General features: G+C 39.6%; 1 non-coding gene across 1 annotated transcript; it reads right to left on the reverse strand.

Annotated features, from left to right (window-relative positions):
• Nucleotides 1-452: 452 nt before the first annotated feature.
• On the reverse strand, nucleotides 453-612 carry LOC112207647 (U1 spliceosomal RNA). The gene has a single exon (XR_002942067.1). It is a non-coding gene; the product is annotated as a U1 spliceosomal RNA (small nuclear RNA).
• Between the last annotated feature and the right edge of the window lie 10,241 nt (nucleotides 613-10,853).

Here is a 10,853-nt window from a genome sequence, read left to right on the forward strand (position 1 = left end):
GTTTCGTAGTAATAGTAGTTTCCTTATATTGCTAATGATTATGAATCATAGTGATGTGTTTTTCTTTTCAACTTCTCTCTTTTCGTTATCTGTTCTCCAAGTAGTGTTCACTTTTGATTGTTTTGGACTTCATTTTATAATTTTCCACTGTCTGATCCTTGATGGCTCATATTTAAGAACGATTTTTTTTAAAGGCTGGTTGGAAGTTCATGGTGTGAGATTAGCTGACTGAAGTATTTACTGCAGGGGATCTGGCAAAGCCATTTATTTAAAGAACCTCAAATGTTGTATTCTTTGTCTCTTTGGGGGCAATCCATTCCCCAGTCCTCTACTTAGGCTGAAAGCCTGATTGCCTGTGTTCTGGGAATCACAAAAGTAATTGGATCCCCGATTTCAAGGATCATATGCAGACATTCACATAGGCTTTCTTTTTTCTTTTTTTTTTTTAACCAGGGGAGAAGCAAACGCAGTCTCCCACTACCACAAATTATGCAGACGAATTTCCCAAATGTGGTTAAATCATAGGGTCAACATATCTGAAATGCAGCATTTAAGCCTCACCCTGGGAAAACCACCTTTGTGATAAGGGTGTGTCCCCTGCCAGGTAAATACGCACGTACGCTTTCTAAGTTCAGTGTATAGAACCCCTGACCTTAACACTCACTCCATGTACGGAGACCCTCTGCTTTATTAACTCCAGGGAATATGACTTTATTTTTTCATTGTACTGACAGAGGAGCAGATGCCCAGCTGTGTGAGGTTGGGAAGGGGCTCCGACTACTAGACTTTTTAAAATCAATCCTCTTCCTCAGAGTCTCCTTCGCCTCTTCCCTGTTTCTACAGAGATTGAGGCTTTTGGAGGATTCTGCAACACAAAACATGTTGGATTTTAGCTTTCTCTGTTGCTAGTTTATGATTCCATTCTTCTTCAGGTCTGCAAACTCCTTTACCAATTGTTCATTTGTTTTCCAACTTCGAAAATGTTGTTGCTGTTGTCCCCTCTCCAAGTCACCCCCTACTTGGGTATATATCTTAAGAAATGCCTTTTCTGATGAGTAGGTGTAGTTTCAGAATGGAGCAATGTTAGCTGTGGAGTGACGTTAGCTTTTTTTACATCTGTGGACATGGTCCTGGTCTGCCTCCTGTGGTTTTTAACCATGGTGGAAGTCCCATCAGTAGGCATCTGTGACAGACTGTGACCAGCTGAACTACGGAACAAATAAGAAGTTTCGAGTGCAACTCTCCTATTATAAGAAGTCAAAGGGCTTAGATTATATCCTTTTCTGGTCTTTACTTAAAGAATACGCATGAAAGAAAGAGCAAGATTATACATCTTAGCAATAATTAAAAGTAGTAAAAAGTCAAAGTAAAATTTTTCAGTTTTTGTAGAAAATTTAATCTATAAACAGATAAGATAGATATATTTAATTTGTGTAATGGGGTTGGTAAGATTAAAAACAATTTTTTTTAGTGGTATCCCAGAGCTGTCCTCTAGCTACATTCTTGCCTCATGTACTTTCCTGTGTTTATGATGAAAACACAGATGTTTTGGTGTATAAACCTGGATGCATATCTATAATAGTATCAATATTCTGTTGCATGATTATGAGAGGTGACAGCATGCTGGCAGTCCTCACAGCCCTCGCTCGCTCTCGGTGCCTCCTCTGCCTGGGCTCCCACTTTGGTGGCACTTGAGGAGCCCTTCAGCCCACCACTGCACTGTGGGAGCCCCTTTCTGGGCTGGCCAAGGCCAGAGCCAGTTCCCTTAGCTTGCAGGGAGGTGTGGAGGGAGAGGCGCGAGCAGGAACCAGGGCTGCGTGAGGCGCTTGTGGACCAGCTGCAGTTCCGGGTTGGGCGTGGGCTTGGCGGGCCCCGCACTCGGAGCAGCCGGCCAGCCCTGCCGGCCCCAGGCAATGAGGGACTTAGCACCCAGGCCAGTGGCTGCGGAGGGTGTACTGGGTCCCCCAGCAGTGCCGGCCCACCGGCGCTGCGCTCGATTTCTCACTGAGCCTTAGCTGCCTTCCCGCGGGGCAGGGCTCGGGACCTGCAGCCCGCCATGCCTGAGCCTCCCACCCACTCCATGGGCTCCTGTGCTGCCCGAGCCTCCCCGACAAGCACCACCCCCTGCTCCCCGGCGCCCAGTCCCATCGACCACCCAAGGGCTGAGGAGTGCGAGCGCATGGCACGGGATTGGCAGGCAGCTCCACCTGCAGCCCTGGTGTGGGATCCACTAGGTGAAGCCAGCTGGGCTCCTGAGTCTGGTGGGGATGTGGAGAGTCTTTATATCTAGCTCAGGGATTGTAAATACACCAATCAGCACCCTGTGTTTAGCTCAAGGTTTGTGAGTGCACCAATCGACACTCTGTATCTAGCTGCTCTGGTGGGGCCTTGGAAAACCTTTATGTCTAGCTCAGGGATTGTAAATACACCAATTGGCACTCTATCTAGTTCAAGGTTTGTAAACACATCAATCAGCACCCTGTGTTTAGCTCAAGGTTTGTGAATGCACCAATCGACACTCTGTATCTAGCTGCCCTGGTGGGGCCTTGGAGAACCTGTGTGTCAAAACTCTGTATCTAACTAATCTGATGGGGAGGTGGAGAACCTTTGTATCTAGCTCAGGGATTGTAAACGCACCAATCAGTGCCCTGACAAAACAGGCCACTCGGCTCTACCAATCAGCAGGATGTGGGTGGGGCCAGATAAGAGAATAAAAGCAGGCTGCCCGAGCCAGCCTTGGCAACCCACTCGGGTCCCCTTCCACACAGTGGAAGCTTTGTTCTCTCGCTCTTTGCAATAAATCTTGCTACTGCTCACTCTATGGGTCCACGCTGCTTTTATGAGCTGTAGCACTCATTGCGAAGATCTGCAGCTTCACTCCTGAGCCCAGCGAGACCACGAGCCCGCCAAAAGGAACAAACAACTCCAGACATGCTGCCTTAAGAGCTGTAACATTCACCGCGAAGGTCTGCAGCGAACCCACCAGAAGGAAGAAACTCCAAACACATCTGAACATCAGAAGGGACAGACTCCAGACACGCCACCTTAAGAGCTGTAACACTCACCGCGAGGGTCCACGGCTTCATTCTTGAAGTCAGTGAGACCAAGAACCCACCAATTCCGGACACAATTAGATGGCTCTTCTGTACTATTTGGGTGTGTTCCCATTGTAGAACTATTTCCTTCTCACTAAAAACCACAGATTCTAAAACTTAATTGAAGTGATCAATGCCTCTGGCTAACCAACATTTGCCACATTTCCAGTGGCTTTGGAATTATTGCAAATTAATTACTGATTTGTCTTGAGCTATGATTCATTGTAAAGTACTTAAAACCAGTAAAGACAGACCTGCCATTTAGTACAGAGGTGTCTCTGGAGCTTCTTAGCACTATGAATTGTTGTGTGAATTTATGTGGATAAACCAAATGAGGTTGTTTATGAGAAACTTATTCTCAAAGTTCATAAAGGCTTTAAGGCTGGAACTGGCTGCTGATGGCAAATGCACAAGTAGATGTAAATGTAATTCAACCATTAAAATCTAAAGCCATAAAAGCAAGGAAATTCACAGTTAAAGGAGGAAATGGGTTGTGCAGTGCCTTCTCCAGCCGTGATGCACAATGGGGTGTATTAAGGAATTGGAGACACCCCATAGTGTGAGACGTTCAAGGCATCTCTCATGTTTCATCCCTAACAGATTTCTGAGCATTTATGGACTTGAATATTGCTTCTAAAGTACCCTCTTTTGGGAGGAGCCTAGAAAGGAAAGAAACTTCTGTGTTTTTCCTTCATTATTATCATGTAGCCAGGGATGGAGGTAGGAGTGTGGATTCATATGGCGTGAAAGAATTTTGGGCTGGTAATCTGAAACATGGATGCTCTGGCTGACTCTTTCTCTAGGATTTCATGCATTCATGATGCTGTGTGCAGACCTCAGTTCAGGCAAAACTACAGAACAGAGACTTAGTATAGCCCTGCATGCTCTGTTCAGCTTGGATGTACAGAATTTAATTTTTTATCAACATGAGAGCTATTTGGAACAAAGGGAAATTGTTTTCCATTTCTACTTCTCTCAACTATAGGAAAATAAAATCTCAATTTGGCTTTCTGTGAATGGCTGGTTGGTGATGAATAGAAAGTCTTAGAAATGACCTAGCTTGCATATATTTTATGGTTTCAAAAAACCCCTCATTTAAAATACACATTTTTAAAAAGTCTTAATCTTTAGTTAATTTATTTATTTATTTATTTTTGAGACAGAGTCTTGCTCTGTCACCCAGGCTGGAGTGCAGTGGCACAATCTTGGCTCACTGCAAGCTCCACTTCCTGGGTTCATGCCATTCTCCTCCCTCAGCCTCCCGAGTAGCTGGGATTACAGGCGCCTGCCACCATGCCCAGCTATTTTTTTGTATTTTTAGTAGAGACAAGGTTTCACTGTATTAGCCAGGATGGTCTCGATCTCCTGACCTCGTGATCCGCTCGCCTTGGCCTCCCAAAGTGCTGGGATTACAGGCATGAGCCACCGTGCCCAGCCAAGTCTTAATCTTTAAAAGTTACATGCTTTTTAGATGACCTAGTAAATACAATAGCTCATCTGAGGGGAAGAGTCATCTTGCAATATGCAGCCTAGAAGGAAGTCTTTCCATTGCCAGAAAATGTAAGGCTGTTGGGAAGATGTCAACTGCTTTCTAGAGAAACAAATGATGAGTGTGTTTTCTATTTTTTTAAACAAAATTTTATCATACAAGCTTGTGTATTCCACATTTGAATTTGAAATTAATCAGGATAAGAGGGCCTAAAGTGCAGGGAGAAAGATGGTTGAAATGGCGAATGATGAACCGGGTATGTGATTGATGTCATGTGAATAGCCACTGTTTTAATAAGCCAAGGAGCCTGTATTGGCCACCACCATGATATAAAAAACATATGGCCATATGCATTTAAGGTCTTAAAAATGACTCCACTCCTATCATCTACACCAAAGGAAAAATGTTTATAATAATACATATATTGACTTCTGCTTTCTAGTCAATAACAAGATTTATTGTCCCACTCTTCAGTCAATTTTAACCTCTTTGGGTCAACAAATCTTGATATTGATCTCAACAGAAGTCAATACCTGCTTATTACTTACCTCCACATTTAGACGCCTACCAACAATTCTTACGGGCATTCCTTTGACACAGAAAAGTGAATACTGGCCGTCTACATTCTATACAAGGTGTATATCTGTGGGCTTCATATATAATGTCACTTTTATAAGCCTTAATTCAGATCTAGTTATAAAACTAAAGGAGGAAAAAAGATAGATGGTTTCCAATATCTGTAATTATGAACTAGACAGACATTTAGTATTCCCTTATAATTTCCTAAATAATAAAATCATGATCTTTTATATTAATTATGCTCTAGTCATTTCCTACATCAAAGATAATTAGGCAACATGATATTTTTCATTCACCAAAGAGAGAACACAATAAATATTTTTAACAACGAAACCTTAATGTGGTATAAGGTTAAAATTCTATAGTATCTCAAATGTTTTTAAAAACAAGAAAAGCAGACTAGTTACCCATTCCAGCAATTACCCAAATGTCTGCCAACCTCTAACCTCTAAATGTTGACTTTAGTCAAAGACATTCTAGGTTAGATAACTAAGTAACTATCAGGAAGGGAGTTTTGTTTGTTTGCTTGGCAACTGAAAAGAAATGAAGATCAAGGAAGCAGCCTTGCCTGGAGTTTTTAATGAATGTGAGACAAGCCCTACCAAAGGCAATTACTAAACCATCCCCCAAAGTTGTTTGTTCCGCGTACAAATGCAGTCCTGGTTCCATAAGACCTCTAGGTGTAAAACAGCATCATCAGCCTTCTTGCCAGCCTCACCTGTTGAAATATTAAAAAGGAAGAATAAAACACCAATATGTACAAACCCAGGGGCAGACAAAGCAAAATACACTCAAGGCTGTAAGAAATTAATTTTTCAAATTCAATAAATAAACCTTCATTACATACCTATGTTAAACTGCTTAAAATTAAAATTCAAGAATACTTATATTTTGTACTGCTCTTGAAATACTTTACCCTCTCTAGACTGACTCACACACACCATAAAGTCCACAGTTAAAATTTATGTTTTGCTGCAGGCGAAATGCCAATAAATAATAACAAAAAGGGAAGAAAAGAAAAGACTAATAGAGCCAGGTGACACAGATCACTTTATCACCAGCCCAGGTTTGCTTCTGCATAGTCCTATTTTCCAGATAATATAATTGCAAACAAATTTGCAGAAACTGAAAATGGAACATTAGGAGAAAAAAGAACACTTAAGTACATAAATGTGTGTTAATTCCAAATATGTATATACTTTCATAATAATTGAAAGTTGTTTTCTAAAAGATGTGAAAGCATGTCCTGTCAATAGCCACTACTAGCTTGTTAATCAATTTTTACAAGCTTTGTCTGAGAGAGTTAATTTTTCAAAACTGTGTCACTAATTTCACATTGTGCTTCCTGAATAAACTCATTAGCTTCCCCTGTAAGTCTTAGTTTCTATTCACCAAAATTGCCTGCTCAAAAGTGAAAAATACAGTAGGGAGAAAAAATAAAGCCTGTTATTTTACTGACTCTGAATTCCTTTTGAAAACTTAATCACTTAGTTTGTGAGTTTAGACCCAACTCTAAGGTCATCCTGCAGAATCAGTTCTCATTTTTTCCTCCCCTCTCCCCACAGAAATCAGGAGAACTAGGGTCATGTGCCCTCCATTCAACTTTGCAAGGATGGACATGTGAGAAGACTAAGTGAGCAGGACAGTAATGAAATGGCTATATTGTATGGTGTTTTTAAGGCTAATTTGTTATGGACTTAAGAAAGGTGAGGAAGGAAAATTGTTTTTCAAACTCGACACTATTGATATCTTGAGCGGAGAATTCTTTGTTAGAAGAGAGAGGAATTGTCCTGTGCATTGAAGAATGTTTAACAGCATTTCAGATCTCTGACCACAAAATGCCAGTAATACCACCCTAGTAGATGTGACAACAGAAAGTGTCTCCCGACATTGCCAAGTGTTCCATTGGTGACAAAACTTTCATACCAAGATACATTCTTATAATATATGTAAGTAAAGCATCAAAAAATATTGCAAAATCATCGATTACTATAACCACGAGGGACTGGTTAAATTGAGGTAGCCATTGTGAATTACTGTAGACAAAACAAAACAAAACAAAAAACACAATTACTGCATCATCTCATCAAATGTGTTTATTCTTATGAATTGAGTCCTAGTTCCATAAGACCTCTGGGTGTCAAACAGAATCACTAGCCTTGTATTAAGTGAAAACACAGAACAGCATCTTTGAAAGTCAAGTCTGCAAGTCCATACAGAGAGTAGAATCTGAGAATTTCAGAGCTGGAAGGCATCTTGGAGAACATCTATACAAACATTGTGTTTTTACTGGTGGCCACTGAGTCTAGTCAGCGTATCTGACTTATCCAACATTACATAGCTAGTTAGTGGCAGTGGTGAGATAAGAATCCAAATCTTTGAAATCCAAATCCAGATTCTCTCTTCTACATCAAAGTATAGGTCTATTTAGTATGGTAGTTTACTGAAGTTTTTCATTGAATGTTTTCCAGCCCCATTCATATACGTAAATTTAAAGCATGGTAATAGTCTAGTTAAAATTTGCTTCAAATTTTTAAGAATCAAATATTATGGCTGTCATTATCATCTCAGATAATAATTTTCCAGACATCAGCTTTTATTTAGTAGTAGGCATGTTCATCTTGAGATCCATTTTAAAGCATCTTGGCACTTTCTTTTGGAAAATGTTATGTCATAATAATAAAATATTATTAGGTATTTCCACTTAAATATTTCTGAATCTCCTAAAACTTATTCTTCCTTCAAATCTCCCTCTAGTTTTCCCTAACTCTATTATTCTCCTAGTTTAAAAATTCACATTGCCTTTTACTAATTTTTTTTTCTGAACACACAATAGCCAAACAATTTCTAAATCCCATTATTCCTTTTATTCATTGTTTTTTTGAAAAACAATTATTTCTTTTCAGCTCCATTGCCATCGGACTGTAGAGATCCTTATCAGTATGTCTACAGACTAGTAAGCTGAGACAAATGTATTTTGCCATATTTAGTCTTTTCTCCATCTACTACCCAACTCACTTTGCATATCACCATCTGAGGATTCTTACTAAAATATTTATGTCATAAATCCACCAATAAGTAAATATTCATTGAACAATTCCTGGGTCCAGTTAATGCTTTAGACACAAAAGATGGGTAGAAGTGGTGGGGAGAGGAGGATTTGTAGCCAAAAAAATTTTAAACGAGCTTCCTGCTTCTATGAGTTTATATTTCAGTTGAAATGCATATTGCAGTAAACTAAGAGGCTTAATGCAAGAGCACACTTACATGCAAATAGGTAAATACAGAAACTTGACACTTGCCATTTCAAATTTCTAAGATGTTTATCCTGATTTCCAGTTCAAAGATGAATCTTAATGATAGCTTGAAAAGTAATAACTATACACATGTATTAACCTTTATAATCCCATTTGTGATAATCTCAACACTTTGTTCTTTCCCCATGTGTGCTTGTTACAGCAACCAATTTTTCCAGTGGTAGCAACCAATGTGCAGTAGCAGCTGATGTCCCCATCTGTTTCTGCTTGCTTTCAATTAAATAAATCATTGTATCACATGCTCAAGCTGACCAATGAATCCTTGGCTAAGGCAGTTTTGGGAGGAACCTTCCAGCAATGTAGAAACTATTGGCCGAGTGGTCTCTTTATTCAGGGATATTTATTCACAAGTCACCTCTCCATCGGGGTTCTATCTTCTTGGTTGCCATTTTCTGTCTTCCTGTTAAAGATGGAACCCAGACACTTACTTGTAAGATAATAGAGCAGAAATATAGGAAACAGTGAGGCTCTGAGACCCTATCTAAGTGGCCTCAGTGTGGCCTAAGCTTTGGATGGTGATTTAGCATTCATGTGTAATAAGTGCCCTTCTAGTAAAAATTATATATTGCCTTATTAAAAGATGGTTGAGATGGTCACTTCTGTGTGTAAGACACATTTCTTCTCTGGTGGTCCATCCTCAACTTTTCTAGAAATATCTCCCCTTGGCATTCACATTTTTAACATAGGAGCAATGATTTTATACAATATGACTCTGCCCTACAGAGGGTCACAGTTGACTTCTAAGAAGTTAGAACCTGAATCAATCTGGGCCACTGAACCCCTTCTCTGGGATTGTGAATTTTAGAGTGAGAGTTCTGGCATTGTCTCCTGAAACTAAAGGTGTTAATTGTAAATTAATCTGAGAGTTCCTCACATTAATTTTGTGCCGTAGAATGTAAATCAACTAATTTACACAAGGAGAAAGAAAAATGGAGCAGATGAATAAAAAGGTACAATGACTAGAGATAAAGAGAATCCTGACATTCTTCTATTCCCGGATAGTTCCTGAGCCCAATTGTATCATTGACATTTCCATAGCTTAGATTTCCCCTGGATTCTCAGGGATATCTCATTATTCTCCCAATAAATTTTCCTATTTCAGTAAAGCTTTTCAAGCTGGATTCCTGCCACCTGTAACTAAAATATGTATCATGAATACATTTTGCCTCCTGCAAGTCCATTAGAGGAAAATGTTGTAGTTTTGAATAGAAACCAGTCTAAAGGCCATGAATAAACAGTCATATATACAAACACAGATGCACACGCACACACACGCTAAAAGCTAGGCCTATATAAGTTTAGATTCTGTCTTACAAAAAATGAAGGCTACAGTAGCAGCATAATTAAGAAGAAGCAAATTAGAGTTCGCCATGTCATTATCTGGTTCAAAACATTTACTTGTATCCCATTATCATTAGAGTGCAAACTCTTGAGTCTGGGGTTCAAAGTCTCTGAATAGAAGCCTCTAAGCCACCTGTGGCAGTACTTGCCATCATTTCTACACAATTCCTCCCTACCTGTTCTCAGCTAAGTTCTTTTGCCATGCTTCCTGACTGAGAGGACTGCCTCTTCCCCTATGCCCAATAAAACTCTTATTTGTCATTCTTCTGGGCCACATTTTTTCGTTTCTACCTCTTGAGTTCTTGAGTCTACAGAAGGATCTCCATTCTCTGAAATCTTAGAACTCGTGTTATTTTAACCACTTCTTTAACATTTACTACTTGTACCATATATAATTAGTCAACTATTTCAGTGGTCTTGGTTTTAATTCCTGCTGGGAAATTATACCTAAGCTCTTTGAGGGCAGAGACCATGCCTTTCTTTTTACAACACTTCCTCCCTTCCCCGAATCCACTGAAAGTGAGCATTTGGTAGAGTGTATTTTATTTGAATTAACACATACAAGAGTAAAATATAGCATATTCCCTAAGGGAACCAATTATAAATTTTGTTTAAAGGAGAATTAAAAAGTTAAATTAAAAAGCTCACATTGGCAGAAGATAAAAAAGTTTTAACCACCAGCTGCTGCTGATAGAGGGACATTTGATAATGAAAAACAGAAATATAACTTAAAGGAAAAGAGCTCATGAGTAAATTGGAAGGGATGATGGTGAAAGAGAAGAAAACATACAAATCCTGTAATATACTTATTTTTTTAAAAATCAAGTAAAGTCTGTGCATCGCCTCCCCTTGTAGACTGTAAACTCCATGAGGCCAATTATCCCATCTGCGTTGCTCATCACAGTAAAGCCAATACCTGACTCTCAGTCGAGAGGGATCCAGTAAGCACTTCTGGAATGATAAACCACTGTTGTACAACCAGAATACATTTTAAAGTAAGTATGTCTATAGAGGTGACAGGCACTTGATGGT

The sequence above is a fragment of the Pan troglodytes genome, chromosome 1, assembly GCF_028858775.2.
Source record: "Pan troglodytes isolate AG18354 chromosome 1, NHGRI_mPanTro3-v2.0_pri, whole genome shotgun sequence".
Classification (NCBI taxonomy): Eukaryota; Metazoa; Chordata; class Mammalia; order Primates; family Hominidae; genus Pan; species Pan troglodytes.